General features: G+C 49.4%; 1 protein-coding gene across 6 annotated transcripts in view; it reads right to left on the minus strand.

Moving 5' to 3' along the window:
• Positions 1-10391, minus strand: part of LMO7 (LIM domain 7) — a 230389-nt gene extending 219998 nt beyond the window's left edge. For 2 of the 6 annotated variants that reach the window (XM_077297229.1, XM_077297226.1), the window contains exon 1: positions 10267-10381. The gene's annotated coding sequence lies outside the window, so the exon portion shown is untranslated. Of the gene's footprint in view, positions 1-10266 lie in introns of all 6 variants that reach the window. The other 4 variants (XM_077297225.1, XM_077297227.1, XM_077297230.1 and 1 more) reach the window with 4 other exon arrangements.
• Between the last annotated feature and the right edge of the window lie 799 nt (positions 10392-11190).

An 11190-nucleotide genomic window follows, 5' to 3' on the forward strand; every position in this document is an offset into this window, starting at 1 on the left:
GTGGGGTGGGACACCTGGCATCTCCACCGATCAGTTGTTCTTGGTGTCGGGTGTTAGCGGATATTAGCAATTGCAGAGCGGAACAGCACAGCTCCATGAACTGTATAGCGGCCACGGCAGGGTAGTGCAGGTCCTGATTGGAAGGGAAGTACTTGGTTGCAGCACATTCAGTTCACAGCTGTATTGTTCTGCTCGCAACTAATAAAATCCAGCAGCAGCATCAGTAACAGCTGATCAGTGGGAACGCTGATGTCGCACCCCCACCAATCTGGTTTTGATGACCAATTATAAGGATATGCCATCAATGTAAAGGTACTGGACAACCCCCCCTAAAAGAGTGAAGGTACTTTTTACTTATGTTGACTAACTCTGTCCACATCACATTTGGAGTGTTCTCCAAAATATTCTCCCAAGTAAATTCTGATGGCAAAAAACTAAGCCTTCTGTCCCTATTCTCTTCAATTTTGGCATCTTCAATTAGAAATACAGTGGTGTTCAAAAGTCCTGCATAGGATAAATTGATTTTTCAAGTTTTAAACATTTTCTGTCTAATATCTTCGATGCTAATACGACATATTATATATGGTTTTGTTCAGAATACAATTTTGCATTCTCTCCCTGTAATATTTTTAGCTTTTGAAGCAGTTTTGCCTGAAATTATTGCAACAATATGGGAATTGAAAACACAACTAAAAATTGTATAGCTTCAGATCCAAAATTAGCCAATCACAGATGAGGTTCTTGTGACCAATCATAACCTGGATATGGCAGCCAATCACATTGCATTGCATCACATCTGCTGCTTTGTTTGTTTGTTTTATCTATTGGTCTATCTAGTGAATCATACTGTAGAGTTTTATGATGGGAGCCTTCAGATTTTTGTCAACGGAGGATCGTGTGCGAGTTGTGGTGCTACATGAAGAGGGTTATACTGGCCCCCAGATCGCAAGGAAGCTCGGCTGTAATCAGAGTACAGTCGTAAGAATTTTGCAGAAACATAAGCAGCTTGGAATTACCCAGGACAGGCCCAGATCTGGTCGGCCCAGAAAGTCAACTAAAAGGGAGGATAGAGTACTGATAAGAACATCCCTTGCCAATCGAAAGCTCACCTCTCCTCAGCTTCTGCGAGAATGGCAAGAAAAGTGCAATATTGAGGTAGCAACATCAACTATTAGGAAGAGATGTTTGGAAGCAGGATTGAGTGGGTGCAAAGCCCGAAAGAAGCCATTGATGACAGCCATACAAAGACAAAGGCGAAAACTGTGGGAATTGAAATATTTAAAATGGAGGAAGGAGGAGTGGGAAAAAGTGCTATTTAGTGATGAAAGCACTTTTTGCATTTTAGGAAATGATGGCAAGTGTTATGTGAGAAGGTTCCCACATGAAGAGTACAAGCCAGAGTGTTTAAGCTTCTCTGTGAAACATCCGATGAAAGTATTGGTCTGGGGCTCTATGGCAGCCAATGGTGTTGGAAGAACAAGGTGGCTACTATTGACTGGCCAGCTCAGTCCCCGGACCTCAATCCAATTGAAAATTTGTGGCACAAGGTATCATTAGAGATATCTAGAAAACAGCCAAGGACCAAGAGTGAGTTGATTGAGGCTCTGATACAGGCCTGGAACCACATCATCACTCGTGAACATCTGCAGAAGCTTGTTCACTCAATGCCACAGAGATGCAAGCTGGTGCTCAAGAGCAAAGGCTGGCCAATAAAGTATTAGAAGCTAAAGATGCACTCAAAAGGCCCTTTTCAGCACTCTGAATTAAATAAAAAATAATAAATCTTAAAAAGTAAAATTTAAGTCTGTGTGAACTTGCATTGGAAGTTAATGAACTTAGAAACCTGTTCACCATTCTACACACTGTACTGGTGTAGGTATGGTTATGCTGTAAAAAAAAAAAAAAAAAAAAAAAATGCGCATACCATAACAATTTATACACTTGGGACATTCAAAAATGAGTATGGCATACAATGAGGGATTACAAAAACATATATGTTCCACCAGTTTCACTGTAGAGATTCAGAAGTATGAAACATATAGTTTTCTTCACACCTATGCAGGACTTTTGAACACCATTGTATATATTAGGACAACTCCCAATGTCTCTCACCTCTCACAGAGGGATGGAAGATGTATCCCACTGTACAAGTATACATATGGATATATTACCTATAGGACCTGCCCAAATACTGAAAATTCTATCATGTGAGATCAAGCTCCTGCGATGTGACCATCCCATCTGGACAATGGGCTATACTGTATTGCGATCAAACAGTTACATCAGTCTGCAAAAGCTTCTTGCGATCATGGTTTGTGTGTGCTCCAAGACGTGTACGTGTAACACACGATGAACTATTCTAATCCTCTTCACTGTCCAGACAGAGATCCAAAGGTCTGCAAACTGCAGCTCAGTTCCTATTCAGATGAATGGAAATGGGGCTGCAGTTCTTGGCATTGTCCATTGCACAGTAAATGGAGGTAACTGATAGTGGAGGAGAGGGTGCAGAATATCCACCAATCTGATAACAGTGATGCATCTTAGGGTACCGTCACACAGTGCAATTTTGATCGCTACGACGGTACGATTCGTGACGTTCTAGAGATATCGTTACGATATCGCAGTGTCTGACACGCAGCAGCGATCAGGGATCCTGCTGAGAATCGTACGTCGTAGCAGATCGTTTGGAACTTTCTTTCGTCGCTTGATCACCTGCTGACATCGCTGGATCGTTGTGTGTGACAGCGATCCAGCGATGCGTTCGCTGGTAACCAGGGTAAACATCGGGTAACTAAGCGCAGGGCCGCGCTTAGTAACCCGATGTTTACCGTGGTTACCAGCGTAAAAGTAAAAAAAAAAAAACCGTACATGCTCACCATCTGATGTCCGTCCGGTCCCTTGCCGTCCGCTTCCCGCTCTGACTGTCTGCCGGCCGGAAAGTGAGAGCAGATCACAGCGGTGACGTCACCGCTGCACTCTGCTCTCACTGTACGGCCGGATCTGTCAGAGCAGGAAGTGGACGGCAAGGGACCGGACGGACATCAGATGGTGAGCATGTACGGTTTTTTTTTTTTTACTTTTACGCTGGTAACCACGGTAAACATCGGGTTACTAAGCGCGGCCCTGCGCTTAGTAACCCGATGTTTACCCTGGTTACCCGGGGACTTCGGCATCGCTCCAGCGCCGTGATTGCAACGTGTGACCGCAGTCTACGACGCTGGAGCGATAATCATACGATCGCTGCGACGTCACGGATCGTGCCGTCGTAGAGATCAAAATTGCACTGTGTGACGGTACCCTTAGGGGCCCATGCACAATAGCTGTTGGTAGAGCAATAGTTTGGCAGGCAGCTTTCTCTCCCAACTCCTACACACTGGGAGCGATCACTCTACCATGCGCTCCTGTGTCCTCTATGAGAGAGACACTGCCAGACTATTCTAGCGGTGGCCGAGAGCATGGAAATTCTCATCTACCTCGAAACAAATTATATGTTTGGGAAGAGTTGAGAGGCCTCCATACACATTAAACAGTTGGAAGGTTCTGCCAATGTTAGTCTAATGCAGACCAGGGCAAAAAGCTGCCTGTGGGCCACATCCGGCTCTTTGGCTGTCTCAGTCCAGCCCACAGACCGAGACAGCCGACGGGCTGAAAAACAGAGGTCCACGGGCCGCACCGTGCCCGCCCGCTGTCTGTCTACGCTGAGTCTGACTTCTTTGGTGGAGGAGTGGCCTCCGGTCACTTCCTCCACCAATCAGCGTGTGAAAAAGCTGACGCGATGACATCATTTCATCACGCCAGCTGGGTGATGCGGAGAAGTCAGCGCACCAGAGACACCGAGATAGAAGCAGAGCACAGAGGAACAGGACACAGGATGTTTGGGTGGGCATGGGGAGGCTGGGGTGGGGGGGTCATTATGCACATGGGGAGGCTGCGTGGGGCTCGTGCTGCATGTAAGGAGGCTGCGTGGGGCTCGTGCTGCATGTAAGGAGGCTGCGTGGGGCTCGTGCTGCATGTAAGGAGGCTGCGTGGGGCTCGTGCTGCATGTAAGGAGGCTGCGTGGGGCTCGTGCTGCATGTAAGGAGGCTGCGTGGGGCTCGTGCTGCATGTAAGGAGGCTGCGTGGGGCTCGTGCTGCATGTAAGGAGGCTGCGTGGGGCTCGTGCTGCATGTAAGGAGGCTGCGTGGGGCTCGTGCTGCATGTAAGGAGGCTGCGTGGGGCTCGTGCTGCATGTAAGGAGGCTGCGTGGGGCTCGTGCTGCATGTAAGGAGGCTGCGTGGGGCTCGTGCTGCATGTAAGGAGGCTGCGTGGGGCTCTTAAAGGGAATCTGTCACCCCAAAATTCGCCTATAAGCTAAGGCCACCGGCATCAGGGTCTTATCTATGTGGCGCCCTTAGAGGTATTTGCCACAAAAATAGTTATTGACACTAAATACAAATATTAAAATAGCAAGACTGCACTACCATCTCCGGCCAGAAGGGGGAGCTCCAGAGACTCCCCTTGATCCATTCTGGTCTGAGAAAAGGACTGGCAGTTGGGTTAAGGAGCTGAAAGTGAGAAGTCGTATAGCTGAACTCCTAACAGCCCTATGACGGATTATAGGCCCCTAGTACCAATCTGAGAAAAAGAGGAATAGAGAAAAAGGACATGGTGAGAACCGGGTAGCATTAATCACTATCCAGAATAGGCGCAGAGACGGATACCGGATCCGTGGCTTTATTCATTATATATAATACAGCAACCGGAAGAGAATGTAAGGAGATATCAACTTCACTAGGGTCGGACGCAGCAACAGATACAGAGTTCAGCGGTACCCCCGGAGGGGTAAACCGATAAAAGTACTCGGGTTGCCCGTCGAACCGGAACCCGGAAGGGACAGATTGGGCCGGCAGCTAGTTCACATACAGCAGCAGGGCTATACAGAAACTGCGTATAATAAGAGATGAAAACCTTGGCAGGATCAAGGTAACTCAGAATTCTTATACAGACTCCGGTGACAGGACTGGTCGTAAATCCCTTTATGTTGAAGTAAACTAGTTAAACGTTTTAGTGCCTCAGTCTTTTATTTGGACAACAGACATATATCTGGGATCGGGATCATCACCGCTGAGAGAATCTGCTGCTGATCAAGTAAGTGCCTATTCCTTCACGATACCCTTTATACTGTGCATTGCCTGAGACCACAGCACCGAGTCAAGCCACTCGTGACATTCCCTTCAAGAGGTAGACTCCATTGGTCTGGTGCTGAGTACCCCGGTCTCCTGGGCATCACAACTACAGCATTCTGTAATGCTGTAGAAAAGCCCCCAATGTAACCTGAAAGAGAAGAAAAACAAGTTAGATTATACTCACCCAGGGGAGGTCCAGATGCGGTCCGGTCCAATGACTCCCATCTTCATACGATGATGTCCTCTTCTTTTCTTCCTGCAATGGCTCCTGCGCAGGCGTACTTTATATGCCCTGTCGAGGGCAGAGCAAAGTACTGCAGTGAGCAAGCGCTGGGCCTCTCTGACCTTTCCCGACGCCTGCGCACTGCAGTACTTTGCTCTGCCCTCAACAGGGCAGATAAAGTACACCTGCGCAAGAGCCGCAGCAGGAAGTAAAGAGGATGTCATCGTATGAAGATGGGAGGCGCCGGACCTGGACCGCAACGCCCATCAGACCGTACCGAACCGGGACCGCCCCTGGGTGAGTATAAGGCTATGTGCACACTTTGCGGCGTGCTCTGCGGGTTCTCCCGCAGCGGAATTGATAAATCTGCAGGGCAAAACCGCTGCGGTTATCCCTGCAGATTTATCGCGGTTTGTTTTGCGATTTCCGCTGCGGGATTACTCCTATACTATTGATGCTGCATATGCAGCAATATGCAGCATCAATAGTAATGTTAAAAATAATAAAAATTGGTTATACTCACCCTCTGATGTCCGGATCTCCTCAGCGCTGCACGCGGCGATCCGGTTCCAAAGATGCTGTGCCGAGAAGGACCTTTGTGACGTCACGGTCATGTGACCGCGGCGTCATCACGGTCATGTGACCGAGACGTCACCGCAGGTCCTGCTCGCACAGCAACTAAGACCGGACAGCCGCGTGCAGCGCTGAGAGGCGAGTATAGCATCATTTTTTATTTTGATTCTTTTTTTTTTTACACTATTTAGGCTTCCCAGGGCCTGGAGGAGAGTCTCCTCTCCTCCACCCCGGGTAGCAACCGCACATTATCCGCTTACTTCCCGCATCGTGGGCACAGCCCCATGCGGGAAGTAAGCGGAACAATGCATTCCTATGGGTGCAGAATCGCTGCGATTCTGCACAAAGAAGTGACATGCTGCGGGTTGTAAACCGCTGCGTTTCTGCGCGGTTTTTCCCGCAGTATGTGCACTGCGGTTTGCGGTTTCCATAGGGTTTACATGTTAAACGGCTGCGGACCCGCAGCATCAAAATCGCCGCGGTAAAAACCGCAAAGTGTGAACATGGCCTAATCTAACTCGTTTTTCTTCTCTTCCAGGTTACAACGGGGGCTTATCTACAGCATTACAGAATGCTGTAGATAAGCCCCTGATGCCGGTGGCCTTAAGGCCCCGTCACACATAGCGATTTACCAACGATCATGACCAGCGATACGACCTGGCCGTGATCGTTGGTAAGTCGTTGTGTGGTCGCTGGGGAGCTGTCACACAGACAGCTCTCTCCAGCGACCAACGATCAGGGGAACGACTTCGGCATCGTTGAAACTGTCTTCAACGATGCCGAAGTCCCCCTGCAGCACTCGGGTAACCAGGGTAAACATCGGGTTACTAAGCGCAGGGCCGCGCTTAGTAACCCGATGTTTACCCTGGTTACCAAAAAATACAAACCGTACATACTCACCATCTGATGTCCGTCAGGTCCCTTGCCGTCTGCTTCCTGCTCTGAGTGCCGCCGTACAGTGAGAGCAGAGCGCAGCGGTGACGTCACTGCTGTGCTGTGCTCTCACTGTACGGCCGGCAGTCAGTCAGTGTGGGAAGCAGACGGCAAGGGACCTGAAGGACATCAGATGGTGAGTATGTACTGTTTGGTTTTTTTTACATTTACACTGGTAACCAGAGTAAACATCGGGTTACTAAGCGCGGCCCTGCGCTTAGTAACCCGATGTTTACCCTGGTTACCAGTGAAGACATCGCTGGATCGGTGTCACACACACCGATTCAGAGATGTCAGCGTGACCTCAACGACCAAAAAACGGCCCAGGCCATTCCGACACGACCAGCGATCTCACAGCAGGGGCCTGGTCGCTGGTACGTGTCACACATAGCGAGATCGCTACTGAGGTCGCTGTTGCGTCACAAAACTTGTGACTCAGCAGCGATCTCGCTAGCGATCTCGCTAGCGATCTCGCTAAGTGAGACGGGGCCTTTAGCTTATAGGCGAATTTTGGGGTGACAGATTCCCTTTAAGTATATAAGGGGCTTTAAGGGGGGCTCATACGATATATAGAAGGGGCTGTACTTGGGTTCAAACGATATTTAGGAGGATGTCAGCATACTTAATTATGCTCAATATTAAGTGATATATTATTAATTGTAATTATCAATAATTTAATTATATTTTAATATTAGGCAGAATAATTTCAGCCTATTGGTTCGGCCCTCGACAACATTCATGGTCTCATGTGGCCCCTCAGGAAAATGAATTGCCAACCCCTGGTCTAATGTATATGGAGGCTTTAAGAATAGGTCATCACTATCAAACCTGAAAACCATTTACCGTAATCCAGATGGTGTTCTAAAATCATTGTACCCGTTAAGCTGGAAACACTCATGAAATATGTGGGGCAGTTTTTCAAAGTTTCTTTGAGTTAGGGCTCATTCACACCACCGTATTAGGTGGCGTAAATCGGCCAGACGTGCACATTCAAGCCCTACAGGTGCATGGAAACCATCGGACTGCACTTGGATAATCTCAGCGGACTCACAAAATGTAGATAATGGAGAAATTTTGTTTTCCATCTTCTCACATCTAAAAGAATCGGATCACACTGATCACAGTGACATTAGTATTTTCCCCCTTAGTTCTCTTGAATGATGGAATCTACAGTTGTGTGACCCTAGCCTTAAAGAGAAGCACGCAGGAAGGAGAACTGTAGACTGTGCACACTGTGATTGTGCCCTTAGCCCAAAGTATACAATGGGAGCTTATCCTGACATTAACATTCCCATAGGCCCTTGTTCACCACAAGGGGCCCAAAAGTTCTTTTGGTTTTTGTTTTTTCCTTCGTGTGGCCATCATGAATCTGCATATGGTCTAACTATATAGGTAAGTGCCAGAAAGGCACAGCGAACAGTCGTTTATTTTTAGGATAGGATCCTTGGAGGAAAGAAGCATGGAGAGACCCCTCTTGCCCGTGGTCACTGTTGGGAGCGTTTAGCAATAGCCATAACTGCAGTTGTCCTCAGCCCTACAACTGTTTGGATCCACTCTTGAGAGTCCAACTAACAGGTATGGACTGGGGCAGAAATTCAGCCATGGCATTTGAAATCACACAGGCCCATATTGTCCCCGTCCCCATGAACCAGATGGGATATATTACTAATATTACCCTGGATGGAGGAAAGGAAGATTTTCTGCAAGACCAATATTTCTAATGATACCCGTGGCCTGCTGGAGTAAGTGAGGGAGTCAGCAACTTTGTGCTCCGTCACAACTCTTATAGTATGAGTATCTTGAGAACACAGATTCTGTTATCAACATAGCAGACAAGGCGGCCCATGACCAGACAGGCCGTTCTGGCATTTGCCAGAATTGCCAGTCCGGCCCTGCCAACTAATCAGACATGGCAGATTATCAGACATACTGATACAAATCCATCACAATGAAAAGTAACATACTCTAATGCTGGGAGTACTGAGGCGCTCTCCCCTAGGAGCACCGAGCCTGTATGTCACCGTATGTTCACTTTGTACTGTGCCTCCCCACTCCGCATGTATGAGAACTACCTGTTTTTAGAGGAATTTACTAATTTGTTCTCTGCTCAGTATTGTGAAATTCCACATTGTAGAGCAGCCCAGTGCTGAAAACAAACTGGATTAATGGACGGAATTATTTCATGTCAGATTACGGTCATTGCACGTCCACTGGTTGCACACACGTTATGTGCCTCGTCTACACCTGTGTCTGGCTCATTATGGGCACAACTGGCTGTGCCACCTGGACCTAAATATCCACACTGCAGAAATATCATGGATGGCCCTTCGGACCCCACAGTAATCCAGTATGGAAGGTAGGAACATACAACCGCAGACAGGAAACAGAAACACAAATATTTGGGACCAGCTACGCTATGCCAATGTTCTCATCACCAGCGCCAACATTTTATAGAGACCACAAGGTAAACTCCCATCTGGCAGAAGACAGGAGCGCAAGCAAAGCCCCTCCACTGGCAGCAATGTATGCAAACCATCAGCCGAAACCCAGGGAGAACTGGAAGTGCCAGCCAGCCTGCAGCCCCTTCCCTGTACTAGTGGCATGTAGCAGAGCTCAGGCGGTCACACTTGTCAGTGGCATCAATATCGCCCTCAGTAACTACGGGGGAAGCCGCTTATGGCGAATCTTCAGGACCTTATATAGGTTTCTATAAAGCGGGGGAAACAAGCAGATGCGGAATCCCTCATATTGGAGGGAAAGACCCCCAAAGGGAATAACCAACATTGTCACCAAAACTAATGGCCAGGTGGAAAAATTCACTTCTGTCAGCTGCAGACACTATAGAGCCTCCGCTACACGGCAGGGTATGTGCAGCTGCACCATGTCACCCCCAGACTCCTCGTGCAGCTGCACCATGTCACCCCCAGACTCCCCGTGCAGCTGCACCATGTCACCCCCAGACTCCCCGTGCAGCTGCACCATGTCACCCCCAGACTCTCCGTGCAGCTGCACCATGTCACCCCCAGACTCTCCGTGCAGCTGCACCATGTCACCCCCAGACTCTCCGTGCAGCTGCACCATGTCACCCCCAGACTCCCCGTGCAGCTGCACCATGTCACCCCCAGACTCTCCGTGCAGCTGCACCATGTCACCCCCAGACTCTCCGTGCAGCTGCACCATGTCACCCCCAGACTCTCCGTGCAGCTGCACCATGTCACCCCCAGACTCTCCGTGCAGCTGCACCATGTCACCCCCAGACTCTCCGTGCAGCTGCACCATGTCACCCCCAGACTCTCCGTGCAGGACAGGAGCACAGCCCGGTGCAGGGAGCATTCCGCTCAGCAGTGCCCGCCACGTCCTCCCGCCGCTCACCTGTGTATATGGCCGTCACACGGCGCAGTCCGCTCCTGCACAAGTAGCGCGTTGTCTCCTCACACACGGCTGCTCTGTGTCCCGGCTGCAGGTGAGCGCTCCCTCCCCCCCAGCTTCTCCAGCCACGCCCCCGTCCCGGCCGGCTCCAGCCCCGCCCACTAACGGGGGTCCTGACTGTGGAGCGCTGCTGTCTGTCACTTTCGCCTCCCGGGGGCGGCCTGTGTGCGGTCACTCATGCTCCAGGCACGTTACAGCCATCTGTGCCAGCTCCCCGGCTGCATGAGACCTGCAGGATCTAATGGGAGCGTGCCCTGGTTGTAGGGACGGTCCAGGAATTTCGGGACCATTGCCCCCCTCACTGTGATTCCTCTGGGGTCTCTGAGGCCGTATACATGGCCGCATTACTGGCCAGCGCAAGGGACGCACTATGGGGGCTACAGAGACCCGGTGGGCGACTCTACTTTCCGTTTTTCCTCTGTCATTCCCAGAGCTATAACTTTTTGGTTAATTTTTTGATGAAGGGACCCAAAATGAAGAATTCTGCCTCTTCGTCTAGTTTTCATTTTGGCGTTCGCTGTGTGAGAGAACTATGGGAGGAGATACCAATTCTGTACGTTTTAGATTTTGTTCCTAGATACATGGAAAGGGGAGATGTGAACATTTATGTGTTCTTTATGTTTAACGTTTTCATTTTTTAAACTTTTTATTAGACTCCTAGGGTGAATGTGCAATCACTCCTACAATACACTGAACCTCTGTAATGATTGTTGGGACCCCGGCCCAGTAGCCACGTCAGTAGTCCATAGATGCTGGCCCAGGACCCTGCAAACGGCTACCTACCTGCTGGTATCCCCGGGGTCTCCTAGGAGCCCCTGCGCTGTATGGGGTGGTCTCCGCTATGGCAAGGGCTTTTATACATCAGTT

Source organism: Ranitomeya variabilis, chromosome 3 (assembly GCF_051348905.1).
Source record: "Ranitomeya variabilis isolate aRanVar5 chromosome 3, aRanVar5.hap1, whole genome shotgun sequence".
Lineage (NCBI taxonomy): Eukaryota > Metazoa > Chordata > Amphibia > Anura > Dendrobatidae > Ranitomeya > Ranitomeya variabilis.